We start from the raw sequence: 21296 nt of genomic DNA, 5'->3' as shown, positions 1-21296 counted from the left end.
CCGACTAGGTCCGGTACGTAGTACTACGTAACGACGAACGGACGACTGTCAACTTACTAGGTAGTCTTCCTTCGTCTTGTTTCTTCTCTCCGCCGTATTATTCCTTCTCTCTCTCTCTCTCTCTCTCTCTCTCTCTCTCTCTCTGTCTGTCTCTCTGTCTCTCTGCCCATCCGTTAGCAAGCTGCATTTCGCAATTTGCTTAAGCAAACCTTTCTAGAAATTCATATCCATCCCCGCTGCTCCGAATCTCTCTCTTCGTGCGAAGCGTTGTCTACAACTTCTTGGAGTGGAATAGGAATACTCTGTGTATCTGACGTTTTTAAGACATAATTCTGACGTGACGTTTTCTCTTGCGTCTTCGGAAAGTCGAATCGACTTTTGAGAAAACGAAAACAAAATAGCTCGCAATTGAAGCGTATTGATCTGCTTACAAAAGCTCATACGAAGCGTCTTGATACATTTTTGCATTTCTAAAACATTCATGTCATGTATGTTTGAATATATTTGCATGATTTATAACACGTGTATTTGATAAAAGAAATTCAAATATCGCGTTTTTATTTATCTAATATAATTCTAGTAATAATTATAATGAGCGACACTGATCGCTATATGGAAATTTGTTCTGAATAGCTTTTTGTCATATACACTGAAAAAATTGGTGGAATAAACTTGATGTATGTTTGGAACATGAACGATCCATAATGTTGATTAAAATAACCAGACAAATTTGGCTGCGTATATTTTGGTTACGGTAACCAGACATATTTAGTTGCATGATTTGATGAAAATAACAAAACTGTTAGTTGAAATATCAGATCATTTAACTAATGATAACTAGAAATTCTGTTTAATTCCAATACTTTTTTAATATATGTCACAAATCCAAACATTCTCCTTTTCCTATAAAATATAATAATAATCAGGTACTTGGATACTATTACTATACGCACTAATCAAATTCTAACCGATATTATTCCTAAATATTTTGATTGCGTATCAAAATATTTGATCATAGTAACCAGAAATTCTATTTACTTCAACTACACTTTGCTTAATCAAATATACATTGTTAAATACATCTTGTCTTTATTATGATTGTTTTTTTCCATGTATAAAAATAACACGTATATTATTTGAACAAATTCATTCTCTTTCCTTGTATCTTTCCTCTAATTATTCTTAAAAACTTAAATCCTTTTTACAGGTTTTATAAATACTGTGTCAAGTAGAGAGAATATTAAGATATGTATATATATATATTATAAAGTTATTTTATTGTGTTAAATGTTGAATTGTAAGCGATTAATGAATGACAACCTGCGTGCAAAAAAGACTCACAATCGAATTAATAAAGTATTGCAGCGAGGCACATCGAAAATTAAATAAAATATTTCCCGTGTGATTCGATCGCCTCCTTACATTTTTATAAAAGCGATCAAATCGCACAGAAATATTTTATTTAATTTTCAAAAAAAAAACATGTTTTTTTGTAGGAATATATATAAAAATAAGAAAGCTTTTGGTATACATTTTATATTCTGCGTTGGTAGCGATACATTTTTTACAAGACTCGAAAATCCTAGCTCGTCTCAATGCAAGCTCTCTAGACAGATCGTGTCTCGTGCGCTTGACATTTTAAGACATAATTCAAACGTGATACCTTCTTTTTCGTAGGGTACGAGAGCAGACTTCAAGAGTTGAAAGTCACGTTGAGTAGCGCGCCTCAAAAAGTTGAGACGACTTACTTCGAAATTGGGTCATGATTTCCTTTCTATTCTTGTTATTCAAATAACTCCGTGTTTTCTTTAATAGGATTAGAAAGCATTACTTTGTTAAAGCATTACTTTGAGAATTAATTATTTATATATATATATATATATATATATTTATGTTGTTTTCAAACGAGTTTATAGGATCTTCTCAAATTAAATTCGAACATGGCTCAAAAATTATTTATTTTATTATATATCGAATAAAAATATTTATATAAGTGTTCTATATTGATAAATTAAATTATTATAATTTTATGTATACCTATCACGATCTCCTCTCTTTTATATCTCTCTATATCTCTCTCTCCCTAATGTTCAGGCAATTATTCGTAGTGTCGCCCATATATACAAAATTCAATACAGTTGGTTTATCAAGCTCCAATATTCTCGGAATTTGTGGACGTTATTTTTTTTTTTAGCATTTTTTATATAATTACATCGCGATTTTCGTGCGACTGCAAGCGTACGTGCTCAAAAGGACCGTACGTGCTTCACTAACAACGCGAAAACTCTTTTTGCTGCATAAAGTGGCTAAGATAGACCAGGAAACACGCGTGGATCTTTCGGAGCGCGTGTGCTATTGTAATTTTCACGGGATTTACGGACTGAATCCCGCTTTACGAAACACACGTATTCTGCCTTACGCGAAAATCCTCATTAATAATTTAATGGCGCGCGTCGCTTATAATCCCGCTTCAAACAATGTCTATTCGCTTTGTCGCGGTGGGCACCCTCCATTTAATTTAATATCACCGCCGTTCGCGTCGTCGTTACGGTGCTCGACGTTACGGAATAATTCTCAAAGAATATTATTTTCAGTAGTACCGATCACACAAGTGGGACCCTCGCGCGCGCGCGCGCGCTCCTCTCTTTCGTTCATCGGCAATCGATAAACGGCCACTTGAAACTGATGAAAACGTAATTCGCAAACCGAGACGTGAAAGGGAAGAAGATTCATCGACTGTAAGAAATAAGTAAACCCATGGCCATACGACGGGGAGTCTCTTTTACTCGTCGTTCCATCTTCTCGCGGTTGTAATTCCCTTCTTTCCTTTTGCTATACAAAAGGTACCGAGGCGTATCCGCGTAATCCACGAAGAAACGACTTCGTTACTGGATTTTCTGTACCGTAACCAGTCGACGATGATAGCGTCGTTGACGAATGGGTATGGTGGTCGTATCTGCCGTGGTTGTGGACGATAAGGCACTTTTAACGCGTTTTATTGATTACAGCGCAGTAAACAAAATAAGTATTCGCCGTTTAATGCAGTTGGCTGCTATTCATCTTTTTGATACGTTTAACGTGAATATCTTTTAATTTAAAACAGATCTTTTTTAGCACAAATATCAAATTATCGAATTAAATAGGTTTTTGCTTCAAGTAGAACAGGATTTAAATGTACGCAGTATTTTGAACAAATATTTCAAATATAATTTATAATTAATTAAAGATTTATTATGTCAGATTTATAATGTGAGAATAAAAGTAAAAGTTTTCAGATAAATTATACTTTTGTAAAATACATATTCGCATAAAATGTAGAGAATATTTTGTGCGTCACCATTATAAATGACATTTAAATCCTTTTACAAATATTGGACGTGAAATAAAATCTTGTTTTAAACGCTAATAATTTTATAGGTTTTGATATGCGGTCATTTTTAAATGTCGCGTTTTCATTTATTTTATATTTTGTAAACTCGTAAACGATACAGATCGTTACATCAACTGTACAGTAATCTATTCTGAATAAGTTTTTGCTTTATACGGATTTATATCATTCCTACAAATTTGTTTCCTCTTCTTCCTATTGGCTATTCTTAAGGACTCTTAAATCTCCTTTTGTATAGCGGTATGTGCGTTCAAATAGAAGATCCTGCGGCAAGATTACGATGGATCCTTTACAAAAGACCATTTCTTCTTCTTCCGAACGAGCTTATCTGTTCACGAGAGACAGAGTGAACTATACGTACATATATTCATCGCAAGAAGAAAAAAAAAGCACATGAGAGATTCGTAATTAAATCAAATTTGAAAATCAATCTCTCACGCACTCACTTCGCTGCTTTGTCTGCAGCCATGTGCATTTTTATAACGAGTACTTTCGGAATCTCTTGACTGCTCTTGACTGTGTCGAATACACCCCTCTTCCTCTTTCACTCTCCTTTTTACACGTATATCTTACACGCCCTGCTTTGCAAGTAGTATCGTGCTGTGCAAGGACCGAAGATGTTCTCAAAGGATTTTCCCGCGTTACCATGTTTCCCTCCCGTCCCTCTACTTTTTCCCCATCTTTCTTTTTCCTGCCAGACGCGACTCGACGCCGACGATGGGATTGTACGGTCTCAGGAAGAGGAAGCGTGGAGGAGGACCAAACAAACGCGGAGGAGGTAGATGAGAAAAAAGAGATAGAAGGGAGTGGAAGGAAGCGCGGGATAGGGATAGATGGGAAAGACGGTTCTTTTGAACTGATGCGCTCACCGAGCGAGTTGCTCTGATTTGCAAAGGCATTTCCGGGATTGCCCTCCTCTATGTAGAGCGTCGCATTTATTCTCTCATCCCTCGTCTCCGTCTTCATCTCCGTCTCTCGCCCTCGTTTTCCGGTGACGAGGCTACTTTTCGAGGGGAGCGTTTCCCCGCGACAGCGCGTTTTCTCTCACGTTTCGCGGGATGTTCCTTCTAATCCTTGCCGATTGTCCCGATACGGCACCAGCGTTCAATGTTATCGTAATGGTAACGAGTTCATTAAGTATACATTTGGATTATTTATTCAGCGAAAGTAACTTGATTTAAAACCAGATTTTCCAAACCGCAGGTGGAAAAATCTGTCTATTTTAAGCGATATTTATTATTTATTTTACCATCCTGTTTAATAATTTCTTACATTAATAAATATAGAAATGCACTAATTAATTAAAGTTATTCATACAGAAAGGATGATTTTGCTGAAATATCTAAAAATTGAATCAGAAAATAATTTTGTTGTACCATCGAAATAATTATGTAGAAAACTAAAGCGTGCTGAGCAAAATTTTGATGATCTAGCAACCATTTTGTCTCAGAATTATTTTACAGTTCAACTAAATTTTTTTCAAATATGATACGCGTCTAGCGCAATTTTTAGGAAAAGAATTGTATTAAATTTTAATAAATATTTATTTTAATAGTGCCAACTAAACATTTACTTGTATTAAATAAATATTTACTCAATAAAAAGGATTATTTTATTAATTAAATTAATATGATTCTTTTACCAGCAAATACTTTGTAGAAAATAAACATTAATTAGTAATAAATATATTCTGCTCTAACAAATGAGCTTTGCGTATATTTTTGATTTTAAAATTCTTAAATTCCTCGATTATACGAATATTTTTTTAAGCGTTCAAATAATATTACAATTTTTAATTTTCGCTTATTTTTAAAATGATATATTTTTTATAATTAATACATATTTTTTTGGTATGTATAATTTTGAGAAATGTACAGTCTATTTTATTCTTTATGAACAAATTGTTAATCATTCGGCAAGAAATAGCCGTCAATTAGATGTCCAATCGACGTCGAATTGATGTCTAAATCATTGTATCGATATCGATTCAATGAGTCGTTTTTCACAGTAAATAATGTTTACTTTTTAAAAATAAGATTTTTTTAGAAAAATATTTTCTTTGTATGAATACTTTTTGCGTTCACTATATATCTTTATATTTAATAAATATTCAGTTTGCACTATTCAAACAAAACGCTTTATTAAAACTTGGAATGTTTTTTTCAGTGTAGATATTTCAGCAAAATTGTTCTTTCCATGCATAATCAACTTGATTCAGATATGAGATTTGTTTTCCGAATATATAAATCTAACGTCTGTCAATGCGAGAATTTTTGATGATACAAAAAATTGCTTTTGACAGGTGTACGCATGCTATTGTCGATAATTGATCAATATAACTAATTTACGTTAATGAGACATGATTACCATCAGAACCATATATTGTCCGACGCGTCGCCGTGTATAATCGCAATTACCTCGGCATTTTCAGAGAAATTACTGCAATAATGGAAAACGTGAAAGTTAGAATTACAAAGTATCTGATTATTTTGATATTTTTGCGCTTTTATCATTTAAATACGCTACGATGTCGACCCGTTTGCTTTAGTAAATTCGCAATAAATCAAGTTTTCTCGTTGCGAGTCCCAAAACGCGCGGTGTAGCTCGTACGATCGAGCGCGATGAAGTAGCTCATGCGAGCGTCAATTTTCCGCGACGTGACAAACGTCAATTAAACGACGCCCGCGGACTCACGGTGTAAACAATACGAAATTCAATAAACTTCGCTGTTCCCGGTGCACGCGAAAGTCCAATATTTGACTCGGCCGTAGATTAAGCTCGAAAGCTCGGCGCACGTCGAACTTTCGAGATTGCTCTCCTACCTCCTACGTCGCTATTAATCGAATATGACAACTTTTACTACCGGATCAATGATCATCCAGAGTTTCAGTAATGCCCGCATTTCTTTTGCTCGGCTTATTAAAATGCCAAAATGGTATAAAGGAATCACTTTTTCAATTACTCGAAATCTGTGAGAAAATTATATGAAAATAATTATGGAAGAATTAAGAAAGTAATTTAAAATAAGAGAAAAATATCTGATTTGTCTCTACGATTTATTAAAATTTAATACAGAACCAATTTTTTTTTAATGTTTAATGACAATATTTATCGATGTTTCACTATCAAGCAATGAACTGCAGTTTAGTTTTAATTTTGTAATAAAAAGAAATAAGAATATAAGGCAAAAGTATCAAAATAATTTTTTTACTCGCTCGATTTTTACTCCTCTGAGCCATCGTTATTATACTTCAAACTTCGATTCACGCGCGGATCAGAAGAAAGAAGTTTGCGAAAAAAAGGAAAGTTCGGGCAGGGAAACTTTGTTGTAGGTATTTCTATCTTTTATTCCATCTTCGCAATTTCGAAAGTCATTGCAGGAAAATATTTTATTTGCGACGCGAATACCAACGCCTCTATTCTCAAGATATTCTCAGTTTCATTGTGACCAGCTGGCAGTGTCGTGTAATTACATCGGGCGATGTACTAATTCTCGACGGACCGCCGGCGCCTTGGGTTTGGGTTTTCGCCTCCCACGTGTAACAAGCCGAACCCTCTAATTGAACCCCCGCAGGAATGCTTCTGCAGGAGGCTCTCCATCAGAGAGGATTACAATACGCGGGTAACCGTGGACGAGCGGCGTTGGCGACAGGTAAACGCAGGCCGCATGCCTCTGGTCAGACAAGCCGGCAAATATCAATTAGCCTCACTAATGAGAAATCTCATCGGGCGTCAATGTTAGTTACAGAAGTATGCGGCACTTATCCTTTGTGCCGTTGAGTAAAAAAAAAACGGACTTTCATTTTTTTATCATTTACTTAAATTAATGTAAAGGGAAGTCTAAATTTCCTTGCTCTATCAAATTTTGATTTGTAAAGAGTTCAGGAAATTTTAAATGCAGAACAAATGATATTTTTCTAAAATATTTAAAAATTTATGACCATCAAAATTATTATAACGAACAATGCTCCAAAAAACTTCGATATTTTAGTGACTAGCTTGGATGTCCTAATTATTTTGATGACAACAAAATTATTTTCAGGTCTACATATTTTAGATACTTCTTTTATTTAAATAATTAGATACTTGAGCAAAACACATAGTTTTTACACATAGTAATCGAAAAGCTGGAAGCAATGTTGGATTGAAATCTTTAATTATAATTTTGGATTAATGCAGCGAGATATCATAATAAATTATAATAAGTATATCTAGAAAATAAGAGAAAAACTCGCACATAAAGAAACAAAAAATTAGGAATAATTAGGAAATGAGATTTTTACATATTTGATAATTTGTGCACAGAAAAAATGAATTCCTGATTCACGTATATTTTTATTCTTGAATGCTATTTACTTTCATTTAAATATAAAATATTCTCTTCAATTATAAATATTTACTGGCAATAATAAATAGATTTATGCAAAGTATATTTTATTCTTAAAAGTGTATTCTTATTTCTAAAATCATTATATGGTTCTAACAAACTCAATCGCTTTATTTACAAACTATTTATTCTTGGATTAAGAATTACAAATTTGAAAATTCGCCGGCAGGCGGCAACAATGTATATAAAGGCCCCTTATTAATATCAAGATCTTGGAAGTATGAGTATAGCAAATTGATGATGATTTTGTTGTAAGTGAACTGTTGATTTTGTTGTAAATGAACTGTTGCATTCGTGGAACATACCTCTAAATGTGGTTCAATCTTTAAGAGTGGATGAAATATTCAGCTCGTCTTAATGTTTTTGTCAGTTATATTACAAATGGGGATGTGCAAACAGCCGGCCGACTTTGTCATTACGACATGAAGAGGCGTCTATATACGCGAACGGATCTTCCGCGGCGGATTCACGGATCTGCTATTCACACAATTAAATGGATGAGATGTGCAATGATTCCGTCGTGGCGGATTCATCTGTATATGCAGTCAGCGGTTCTCTGTCATTGTGACGAGGTTGACCATCTGTTTGCATCCTTATTTGCAATATGGCTAACGAAGGTTGGTAGAACGGTCTCAGCATTTCACTTGCCTTTAAAAAAAATGGAGCTATTAGTAGAGGATATAATCCAAGTTTGATTCAGTTTTTCCTTGGAAAAAACTTGTATCCCGTGCACATTAGGATGCATGCTCTATAAACGTGGCACTTCATTTACAAAGCTATCGTCACTTACTGCAGCATTGGTTTCTGTTATCTTGATATTAGTAAAAAGCATACTGGAGGTGAGGGAGGGGGGATTGAAATAAGTTTACAAAGTATCATTGAAGAAAAAATAATGCTAATATAAGCATATTTAATGTTGCACGAGTGCAATTTTATTCTTTTATTGAAATAAAATTTGTTTGGAATTAAGAATAAAATTTATTTTATTTTACGAATAATTTATTATAATATGAATTATTAATCGAAAATTGTTTATTCTTGGCACTAAGCATAAAATATTCTTGGATTAAAGCATTTATGCTTTCTTTAAGAATTCATTTTTTTGTGTAAAACCAGTCTTAGGTTTTTAGTATTTTTTAAAAATAATATACATATAAATGTTTAAAGTTAATTTTATTCGTTAATTGATGCTTGTCGAGGTCTAAAGGTGAAATACGCAAAAATATACTCTGCAAAAGAGGGGAGGAGCAGCTTCAAGCAGTGAATTACGTCGATGTTGAAGCGTAATCTCCGCTTTCGGATCGAATAGAAATTCATTTCAAGCCAAGATATACGTAGGACCTTCCACAAAATCTATTGCGGGCAAGAAACTCCATCAGAGCCGCAGCAGCAACTTCCTTCATTCAAGAATAGTCGCGTGACACCGCGACAATGAGGCAAACGCGGTGCCGTTCTTTTGAGTCTGCTTGCCTGTGCACTCGGCATTGTTCTCCGACTTCGCATTGTGCTGTAAACTTTCGAGTGTAATAATAATAAGAAATGTGTATTAAAACGCACGACATTGCGCATAGAGAAAACGTGTTGGAAATATTTATTACTGTTTTGCAATCGGCGCAATCTATTTTAGTTTGATTTAAAAGTCTCACATATATTACTTTGTTAACTTAATATTAATACTATATAATCCAGATAAGAAAAGGAATATTAATTCTGTGAAACGAATATGAAGTACATCATAAAATGTTATTTTTTAAAATAAAAAAGACTTCAGGATTCCTTTAATATCGCGATTGAAGAAAAATTTACAATATGTTTTTATGAAAGTTATAAACAATCAAATTGGGTTGGGCATATCCAAGTGTCGTAATGTAGCATTGAAGGATTAAACTACAGCTTACTTATTCACCGATAAATTATTGATTTTTATAATTCAATGATACATTATTTCGGTCGCTTATAATTCTAATTTATATTATTTTTTAATTTGTACCCAAACATTAATTTACAAGATATACATACTGATCCATTTTGGCGTTTAATTTACTTACCAATAGCTAATACTCGAGAATAATGAAAGACACAACCTTATTCGACCGTTCATCTCCTATCGCGAATAGAGTTGCCCGGTCCTTGCATCGAGTACTTGGCCAAAGTGCTGTCGCCAATGACGCTCGAGGCAACCCGTTCGATCAGTCGCCGAGCATTACTACTTAACTTGTTTCCCGAGCGGTTCCTGGCCAACTCGGGGTCCTGGTTTTCGAGTTTACTCCCGTCTCGGTTTTACGTTCCAACTAGGTGTGAATGGCTCTCTCGATTTTGACGCACGATGCACCAAATTTACCGATAACTTCGCCGGCTTCGACGGAGAGCTTTCATGAAAGGCAAGCTTCGTCGCTGGACTCGTGTCTCGCGATACAATCGAACTTCGATTACCCCTCCAAAAAGCCGACTGTTCATGAACTTTGTACGTGTCGCTCCGGTCTTGGCAACCATCCTGACCTTGGACGACTTCAATATTTTAGTTCGTAAGAAGTATACAGGTACCTATACTTTTCTGTCTGGTCGAAGCAGTTAAAGTAGCGACCTCTCACAAAGCAGTTCCGAAACTATGAAATGAGAAGATGAATTGCAGCAGATTTTGCTACGCGATAAAAAATAGAATTTTACGAGTCATTGAATTCACAATTTTTTTATCTTTGTGTATATTTCTTTTAAAATGAGAAATTAATCAAGTTAATTTGCAAAATTATAAAATATTAAGGTTAATGGAATGCGAAAAGATAACAATGGAATGAATTTTTTCAATGTATTAATTAAATTTTAAAAATTATAAAAACAACAGGAAGAAATAGATATATCAGTACTAACAAAGGAGAAAAAGTAATCAATGTAATAACTTCTTAATTCTCAGTATTTAGCAATTTTCTGTAGAAGCAGCAACAGTTTTTATTTGAATAACACACATTTTGTATAGAAAAAGTTATGCCGAAGTATTACAAAATTTTGTTTAAAAACAATTTGTTGAACCATCAAAATACTTATGAAATGTTTAAACTGATTGCTAGAATGTCAAAATTGTTTACAGCATTGCTCATCATGTTTGAGATTTCTACGTAATTATTTTAATAGATTTCAAGTTGATACTTTCAATACAATTTTCAGATCTGTATCTAGCAGTCTCATCTTCAGATCTTCAGTAAAATAGATCTTTCCGCATAGTACATATTTTAAATATTTTATCATCAAGACTTGACTTTATTAATTCTTTAAAATATCATGTGATTGATTCTTAATGTTCATGGATTTACAAGGTTTTAAAATGGAAATTGCAATGCTGTTTCAATCCGCCCCTTTCTTTTTCTTTCTCTGATTCTCTGTGAACTTTTGATGACATTCTCCGCACAAATTCAACCCGCTCTCGCTTCTTCGCTTTTACTACGCTTTTTCTTCGAATCGAAAGTTTAAAGAAGTTTGCTTATGCCGCAATCAAGAGAAAGAATAAGAAGGATCTGTCTTATTTATCTTTCCTCTCGGCGGAAAACTTGATAGCCTGGCTTGGCTTGGCTTGGCTTGGCTTGGATATAATCTCTCCTTGGCGAGTCGAGGAAGCGGAAAATGATAGGTAAATTTTAGACTTCGACTAAAAGAGAATAACATTACACACTCTGCGACAATAATGTCTCATTGATATGCATGCGAATTTTACATACTATTCTTGAACGTTGATAGTATGACTGTAATTAATACTAAATTATTTTTAATTAATGGCGCATTTTATACACTGAAAAAAATGGTCTGGTTGAATTAAATAGTAATTCTGATGGAAAATGGACGAATCAGAATATTCTGGTTAAATCTGCTAGAATTCTAATTGAGATAACTAGAATTCTGATTAATATAATTATTCTGGTAAATTTTATCAGAAATATATAATTAACCAGAATTCCGATTATCTCAATTAGAATTCTAATAAATTTAACCAGAAAATTCTGATTCCCCCATTTTCAATCAGAAATTTTTTTCAGTGTATCAATATTGAATAATATACTTATTAATAAAACGACTTTACCTATAATATTACATTTTTGTAATAAATGGCCCGGATGTACCGAGCATAGCTCGTGCAATCTAGTTCTAGCTTATGTATACTCGACATACCAAAGTTCGTAGATCGTAGGCAGAATGACGTCATCTTCTCTCTTGACTATCTTCTCTTGAATAGGAATGCAATGCGGCAGAAACGAGATCGATACCGCACGAAGAGAACTTAGGACGTTGGGTCAACACATCTATCGTTTATTCTTTGCGAGATTTACATTGAATCGTATAATTAAAAAAAAATCTATCCGCAGATCGGTATCGAAAGAGAAAGTGAGAAAGAGAAAGAAAGAAAGACGTAAGTGCACTTAGCATCTTTGAATATCATTGTACGTTGCACTTTGCGCATGTAAATCCGTGAGAAGTATTATATATACCAGTTGAAAAGCATGAGAAGGACCTCTTTGATTCATCGAGAACCACTTCTGCGAACTCCCTTCCTCCTTCCTTTCTTTTTTTCTTCTCTTTTATTTTGTTCCCCGCCTCATCTGTACGTCGACATCTCATTGCTGACGTTCGCAAGTTCTCCCAACCTTCCTTCGCTTGGCTTCGTCTCCCCTTTTCATGATCGCAGTCAAAAGTTCGCAACAGCACATTGTGACGGGAATTGACTGTGTTGTCAGAGAGTGAGAGACAACCCCTTTTTTGATCGGCATTCACATAAAATCATACTGAGCGTTGATCGAACTCCGAGATGGAAAAAATATAAAAATATAAACAAATAAATAGATGCATTTATTTCGCTCATTGTTAACGCAAAATGTTTCGAACGAATATTTAATTGACAGTACGCGTAAATTGTTTGGCGTATATTTCTTTTTATCAAGAGTTATTATCATATTTCACAATTTATTTTGTATAACTTTTATGTATAATAAAGGGATAGAAAAGAGAGTGACAGGTATACGTCAATATTACAATATTACATGCCTGTGATATTTATTACAAAAAAATTTATACAAAAGTTAAAAATTAAATAAACTGTATTGAATCGTGTAAAAAATGCTACTCTTATACTGTTAGCCTTAGTAGAAGAATTATTTTCATGATTTAATATTGTTGCAAAATAAATTAAGAATTTTTTCAAACTTGTATAACCTTTATTGCTCAATGATGCTCGGTTATCTGTATGATGATAACTTACATAACTGATTTTAATCGACGCTCCCGTAATACACGCGTTATTCGGGCTCGTTAAATTATTGCGAAAGCGGATGACGCTTCATCGAATGTGCCAGAAGAGAAGGAAGAGATTAAGCACAGCGTGACAAATTTGAATAAATTAGCACATATTTTGCACGCAACTGACTTTAATGTTTAAAAATACGAAACGATCATTACGAAATGTATGTTTTAGTATTGTATTTATTATTTTGGTATTAGTATTTTCAAAACAAACATAATAAAAGTGTATATTTATTACTTCAAGATATCATAACTAATTAAAAAAAATATATTTTTTTATTATAAATTAATTTATTATAAATAAATATGCATATAAATCTAAGGCTTCAGTCAAATTAAATTTCAACGAACAAGTAAAAAACATGAGCTATTCTAACCTGGCTCTAAGTTGTCTTTCGCGATGTACCTATTAATTTTTGTCAATATAAATAAAAATATCTTCATAAATAAGTGAAATGTTTCGACCTTTACTGCAATTTTCTTCAGTATATATTATAATCATAATTTATATTTTATATTATTATTTCTTTGTGCATCTCGCGAAAATAGGTTTGTTCCTTTTAGCTAAAGAATTCTTGCACGGTTCATCTTTCTTCCTTGTCTCACCACGTTAAATGCAAGAAATTCAGTTAAAAAGAACAGGCCTAATATGATCTTGTTGTGATTTTCTAGAGCGGGAAAAGTACTCACCTTTGATTAACGGTATTACTTGCGACAATCCGATTATTAGGAGCGGTATTAATCGCCGTTGGAATTGAAATCTAAGGGGGCGGAATGCGCGTGCATCACGCACCGGTGCATCGTCCGTACACCACGTTAATCCTCCTATGGAATTATCTACGTACGACTGCTCGCCGATTATTCCCCGTAGACGAGCTGCCGGCTTGATTCGCGCGATATACTATTAAATAATTTGTACAAGTGTTTGCCTGCTAAAATATTTACTCTTAATTCATGCGGTCAGATTCTCGAAAATTAAAGAGTACGTTGGTATTATCTTGCCAAGTCGATTATTATTTGAAATATTGCTCATCTATCTCGCAAATGCAATTGAGTTGGTTAACTACAACTTAACAGACAATTCCAGTAGATAAAGCATGTTGAAAAATTAAGTGGAATTACTTCTTGTCTAACTTCATAAATATACATTGTACCAATTCATGAAATAAGTAATGTAATCAGTACTAGTATTAGGAGATTAACATATTTGCTGTCTCATGAAGTTAAACCGCTCGGCAAATCAATTTAAATAATGGCATTATTATTAGATCTACACGTTTCTGTACGTGTAACTATACCATCACGCTCGTTTGCTTAACTCTCTATTCTGGATAATATAACTAGGTATCGCTCGCGAATACTCGCGACAGGCTGATCGATATTCGTGCGTAACACAATCTGCATGTTAATTTTTAATACCATCCTTCTGGCAATATTCAGCGCTGCATATGCATATATCGGTGATCTCGAAAGGAATAACTGTTTTACGGTATATCGCGCGCCGGCTGTGTAATTTTTCCGTTTCGTTACGCGTCGCTCGGGGAGGATCCTCTCTCAGTTGCGGATTAAACCCAGGCGCGCGCGTGTTATGGATTTTTAGACGCGATTGCGTGCTCGTGCGCGCTCTCGCCTCGCTTCGCCTCGCCTCGCCTCGCCTCGCCTCGCCTCGCCTCGCCTCGCATGAATTTTGCAATAAAAGCCGCGTCGGAGGCGCCCACTTATTTTCTCTTCCCACCACCACTCTCAACATATTCTCTCCCAGATCTCCCTTTTCAACCCTTCTCCCCCACCCCCCACCCCCTCCATCCGAATCCAACCCCCTTGTCTACTCTCATGGAATTTCCCTTCCGCATAGTTCCTCGGCACTTCTCACGTCAGCTGCGATCGCTCGTTCGTGAAATTCCACGGCGCTCGATATCGGTCTTGCTTCCCTTTTTTTTTTTCCGTTCTTACTTCCCTTCTCTCTACCTCCTCCACTTCTCTTCCGCTCTTTTCTTCCCCGTGCGCAATGAAGCTTAGAAATAATGCCCGCGTGCATGGGTTATAAAACCTTCCGGTCTTTCGTGTATTCCAAAATTCGCGCGGAGGCTTTGCGCGAATATCTCGCGCTTCTGCTATGTAAAATCTGATCTCTTTAACTCTTCAATCTTCTCTCTCACCCTCGTGAAATCGACATCAGTCGATTTTCTATCCGGGAAACGATAAGTTTTCTTTTCCCAGAATACGAACGTTTCTCTCTCGATTTACTAATTAATTTAACGTTAATTTATCCAGTATGAGAAAATCCATTTGAATATGTATAATTTTGACTGCATACGCATAACTTTGATCACTGAGTTTTCCGTAAAAATTCCAGACTCCGCAAACTCCGCTTTACTAATTTACTTGGGAAAAATCACATTTTGCGTTCCGCTGTGGCGCTTGAAACTTCTCAATTATCTAGCGTACGTATCGCTTGCGCGTGCCGCGGGCGAGTTAAATCGCGATTACGCGATTAGATCTGATTGCAGCGCTAATACGTCGCTCTAGATTACCCCGCGGAGACTTACGAAACTCGGTTGTATTTTAACCCGCTGAATCATTCATACGAGAGATTCGTAGTTCAAAGAGGTAATCGGATAAAAGTACAATTATCCCACATAGTGACCACTGGACTGTCCTTGTTCCATTAATCGCTTAATTGGATATTTATGATGACGAAAAAACGGTGAAGGCATAAATAATTCATCGGCCGAAAATTGGATACGCCACATCCGTCCGATCTGCGAAATGCAAAAACGTTGATTACGAAATATTCAATCCTATCCGGATTTGTATATGGATTAGACGTGCGCTCGTACTCGTTTGCCGATTTAATACAGGATTTATAAGCGAAAATAACACGCATCGAATCGTGTATCGGATGCGATAAAACCGGGCGTGTTTCCGTACGACATGACGTGGAAAGCATACATTACGGTTACAATAATTTTACGGTGGTTCAGGAAAGGGATAGTTCGGAGAAGGGAAAAGATTCTCTCAATTCTGAAGTTTCAAACTTATTTAATTACTTTGGCCGGACTGGAATCGACGTATCGCGAGATTTGCGAGCAATGAAGGGAATTAATTAAGAAACGTTGGCCGCTATTTTATGACCTCGTTCATGTCGCGGCCATCGTATGAATTTTTCTTAAATCACCTGGGCGTCCTACGTCAGACTTTTACTACTTGTGTATAAGTAGTTCACAGTGTCTGACTGTTACTACTTATGAGTGTCTTACGAGTGTCGGACTTTTACTACTTGGAAGTATCTTAAGACTCTGACTTTTATTTGCCCTCGCGTGAGTTTTATGGTATTCCTACGCGATTTATTGGTCATTACATTTGCATACATTTTTATACTATTACATTAAGACAAAATCGAATGTAATGATTTTGATGATAAATCGATATTTGATAAATCTTCGATTTTTGAGAAATTGATTAAAATATTTTCATTGTTATTTAATCTTTTTATAGCCATTTTTTTTAATAGTAATATATAATAATAGTATAATTTGAATAATATAATAATAATAATAATAATAACAATAAATTGTAATGTTGTATGATTGAAGATGTTTTAGAAGAAAAGAAAACATGTTAAATGCTTGTAAAATGCTCAATGTACACAGAATGTATTATTATCTAAATAATGATCAGAATCTACAATATAATTCATCAGCTAAATTTGTCGAAATAATAAGTTTTTTACTAACTATTGTGAATAACAAGTTATTCATAAATGTCGTATTTCATGAATTAAAGAATATTTGAAGGAATGCTTGAAAAATTAAATAAACCATAAGATTTAAATTGACCAATAATTAAGATCAGAGATTTGAGATTGTGATTATTTATCAAATAATAATCGATATCTTAGACTTAAAATATTATCGCTACCAATTCTTTCATAAGTATTTATTTTTTCTATCTTAATTAGCTATATCATTGTCTTTACGATTTGCATTCTGCGGAACGTTTTTATATAAATACAGACCTCAAGTTTCAAGTAGGCACTTCTTGCTCACCGATGAATGCGCAAGAGTTAATTGTCTCGTACTGTTCGTCGCTCGCTTTTTCCTATTTTACTATTTCCGGTCAGATTAACGGAAGTGCTTTAAAAGCTCTCTCCTCTCGAGATCTGCCAGGCCCTCGATGAAAATTGCTGTCGTCGGCCGGATCGTCTCCCTTAGTCTTCCCACATGCATGTGTATCGTGTGCATGTGTGGCAGGTTAAAAGGGGTGTCCGGAAGGATTTTGACCCGTGTTCGTGATTCATCCTGACAACAACGACACAGGCCGACGCCGTTGCATTCTTGGAGGTGAAGTGAGGTCCGAGGTAGACTGCGGTAATGGATTTTGTTCGGCGACTCTTTGTGCTCGCGATTAATCTATCAGCCTCCGCGCATGGTAAAGTTCTTCTCCATTTCGTGGCTCTTAGCTCTCTGCCCTTGATCACGGCGAGTTTTCCAGACGGCGACAGCGACGTAATTATATCCTTCTCCTCTCTCTTTCTCGCGTGACACGCGATCGAGATATCGTTCGTCGTACTTTTCTATTATTACTCTTATCGTTTATTTGGTGTCCCATAGGACAACTTTAGATTATGTAAATTAATGAGTTAGGCCGAGGACGAATAATTATAAAAGATAATCGCTTTTCTGATTTTTATCATAGTCGAATTGCTAAGAAACGTTTTACGTTTTTTTTTATGAATGCATTTATACGTGTAAAATATTGTAAATGAATCATTGAAAACAGCACGCAATAAACGCACAATTGTATACCCGCATAACAGTTGTTTCCTTTTACACGAATGATGGTCACGATTTTTTTGAATCGATGAATAAGAGCACAGAAAATAAAATACGTACTCATTTATTTTAACGCTCTGACTCGCTGGTAGCTTTTTTAAAACGTTCAGAAACTGTATAAATAGTAGAGATTGAAAAATTAAACTTCTGTTATTTTCCAGAAAAAAGATTATTTTTTTTGTCTCTTTTTGTGAGAGAGTTACAAGTTTTATTAATAAGTTCTCACGTGAATTAAAAAACAATGTTGCATTGAACGATTACATTGAATTTTAGATAAGTTGGAATGATAATTTTTGAAACATTGTCCATATCATGTCTCAAATAATAATAATTTTAAATATCATTATGTGCAGATGTTTTATTTCGTCATTAATCATTAATTTTCTGACAGCGTAAAACTTAGCAGAGCCCTACGCAAACTTAAAAGTTCACAATATAATCCGTTAACCTACATTTCGAGTAACTGTAAGGTTCGTAAAAAATTAATTACCAAGATACTTAGACATCGAATAAAAGTCGAATAAAAAGACGTAGGGTGGAGAAACTTTCGCGTAAACGGCGCCACTAATGACAACGCTCATCACTCGACGTGATACACGAACGTAGACGACGAATCGATTTTACATGTCAGACAGATGACATTTCGCAATTCTGAAAATTTACGAGGTTAGTATTTTTTCATCATCGGCACATTCTGCCAAGGCAAAATCCGTCGCTATTAAGGAGTGGGAATTTAACGCCACGCCGGTTAGCAACAAATGACAAAATCGGTGTTGTAAAATAAAATACATTAACATGAGACCTGCACACAGAAAAATATGTACTGTATGTAAGTAATAAATACTTGTTTCAAATATTTCAATAGTTTATGTATCCGCAAATTTATCACAGTTTATCACAAGTATAAAATTTATTTGAAATATATTTTGAATTCCCCCTAGCAAGGTTAATTAGTCAATTAAGATTATTAAATTAATACAAATTCGATTTGCTTATTATAAAAAATCGCTTCTTCGATCAATTTTATATTCTTCAAAAGAAAATAAATTTTTTAACATATAACAATGAACTGTTCTAAAATTTTTAATAAGTATAGTTTAAGATTATTATCAAGAAAATATTCTTTCCTAAAGATAACCGTTTAAAAGGAAGAAAATAAATTGAGAGTAATCACTTTTCTTAATAATAGAATGATATTTTTTCTGTCTGTATCCGAAACTTTACATATGCGAAAAAATATTGACCAATTTTCTTAATCTTAATTTTTTCCTTTATGTAGAAGAGTCTTAGATAAAATGCTATTAATGTCAATTACATACAGAAAGAATAGTTTTGCTGAAATATTTAAAAATTTAGTTAGATATAGAACTGAAAATAATTTTGTTGGACTATCAAAATAATTATGCAAACTCAAATTGATTGCTAGAATGTTCGTAGTACTTCATCATGCTTGAGAGTCCTCTCTGAAATTATTTGATTCAACAAAATTATTTTTAGATCAGTATCTAACTAAATTTGTAGACATTAAATTAATTTAGGTTCTAAATTTTTAAAATAATTTAACAAGAATTCGTTCTTTTCACAATGTCTTAAAATAATATCTACGATATCGAAATGTATTGAAGAAGAACTTTCTCGAATATTCTCTGCTCTTCAGTTTGTATTAATCTCATGATTTAATTCGAAAACTTGCGTAATTAGCAATCTTACTCGATATCCCGGTATAATGAGACATATTACTCTTTGAACGGCTTACGCGAAAATAAATATAGTCCGGGCACTTAAATAGCAAGTCAAAGATTCCTAAACCAAGATCATGCTCGTCGAAACTTCGTAGCATCGCGCTTCTCTCTCGCGTCGCATTTCGCGAAATTAGTTCTCCTCCGTGGAAGTACGCCATTCTCATTAATTATGTAATCGCATTTCGTTACGCTCGCGCTTCTCCCATCCGCTTTCTCTCCTCCATCTTCCTTATACGACCTTGTTAAACTCGCGTTCTTATTCTTTGAATGTCGACATCTTTCACAAGAAGTCAAATAGGCCACGGAAGTTTTTCGTTCTGCGGCATCTTCGAGATAAAAGTGCCGGATTTTTCCCACTGATTTTTCCCAATCGCATCTGCATTTACACATTGAATTTCTCACAGCGGAAAAAAAATACGCGCGTAGTCGAAAATGTTTTCTGGCAGTTTCTCGGCTTTTTTTTATAAATTTTCCCGTCAAATTTCCGGAAATCTGAACAATACGTCGAGGTTGGCATTTCGTGAAAATACGCATCCGCGAAAAAACACATTCTTCGGATATTGTTTTTTTTGTAGTTTATCCATACACGAAATTAAGAAAAAAATTTGAATGTGTTTATACGGGACGATGCGCGATTAATTTCAGTTATTAACTTCGTTTTTTTAAACAATTATTTTTCTCTAGAAACAGCAGTAAATTAATTTTTTCTTAAAGAAAGAGAGAGAAAGAAAGAGAGGAGGAACGGAGCAATCGACATAGAATATTTTCAAGATTTACGGATATGTTTAAAATGAATCGTTTGTCCTTGCGCATAATAACGCTCTCTCTATATTACGGAGAGGCAACGTGGATATCATGGCTATTCAAGGGAAAACGAATTTTCGTAATATCGCTTTTACGCTCGTGAGTATTACAGCTCACAATGCCGGCATTATAAGATCTCATTCTCTTTTCTCTCAATCGGAGTGGATCACCAAATAGAACGCGCTGACAGCACTACTTTTTTAATCACGGTTAAGTCCGAAAAAATTCAACTTCTTTTATCGTGCTGGATTATAAATGAACTGTTTTCTTTAGAAATATACGAATGATGACCGTTTTTCCTCGGCAAAAAAGCTTTGTCAGTCTTCACTCTTTTTAAATCATTTTGAAATTAAAAATGATAATTATTATATTTTATATGTGAAAGTATTACAGCTGCGCGAGTGTCATTTCCATAATTAATTATATGCATACTCTTCCAATCAAACGGTATAAAAAGTAAAAATATGCTAATTTATGAGAAACTTAATATCGAAATAGAAAAAAATTAAGATCTGAAAATATCTTACAGAAGAAATTTTCATTTTAATTATATTGCACTCAAAAAAATTGTAATGCGTGAATTTTGTGAACCTTAATAAAAAATATCAATATTATTACGAGAAAAGAAAAATAACGGTTTTCAAAGATTTTTTTTATCTTTTAATTAGTCTAAGATTCATTCACAATATGTGGTTATCTAAAGATTTTATACACACACACACACACACACACACACACACACACACACACACACACACACACACACACACATATATGTATACAAGAGTATTACTAATTAAGTAGTTAAATTTACTTACTAGTAGTTAATTTTACTTTAATTAATTTACTTTAATTAC

General features: G+C 34.3%; 1 protein-coding gene across 1 annotated transcript in view; it reads left to right on the top strand.

Moving 5' to 3' along the window:
• Positions 1-21296, top strand: part of LOC105622121 (alpha-mannosidase 2) — a 97872-nt gene that overhangs the window by 5289 nt on the left and 71287 nt on the right. The gene's annotated exons all lie outside the window — the stretch shown is intronic.

This window comes from Atta cephalotes (genome assembly GCF_000143395.1).
Source record: "Atta cephalotes unplaced genomic scaffold scaffold00040, whole genome shotgun sequence".
Taxonomy (NCBI): domain Eukaryota; kingdom Metazoa; phylum Arthropoda; class Insecta; order Hymenoptera; family Formicidae; genus Atta; species Atta cephalotes.
The sequence above is the reverse complement of the archived record's forward strand: the minus strand, read 5'-3'. Positions and strand labels throughout refer to the sequence as shown.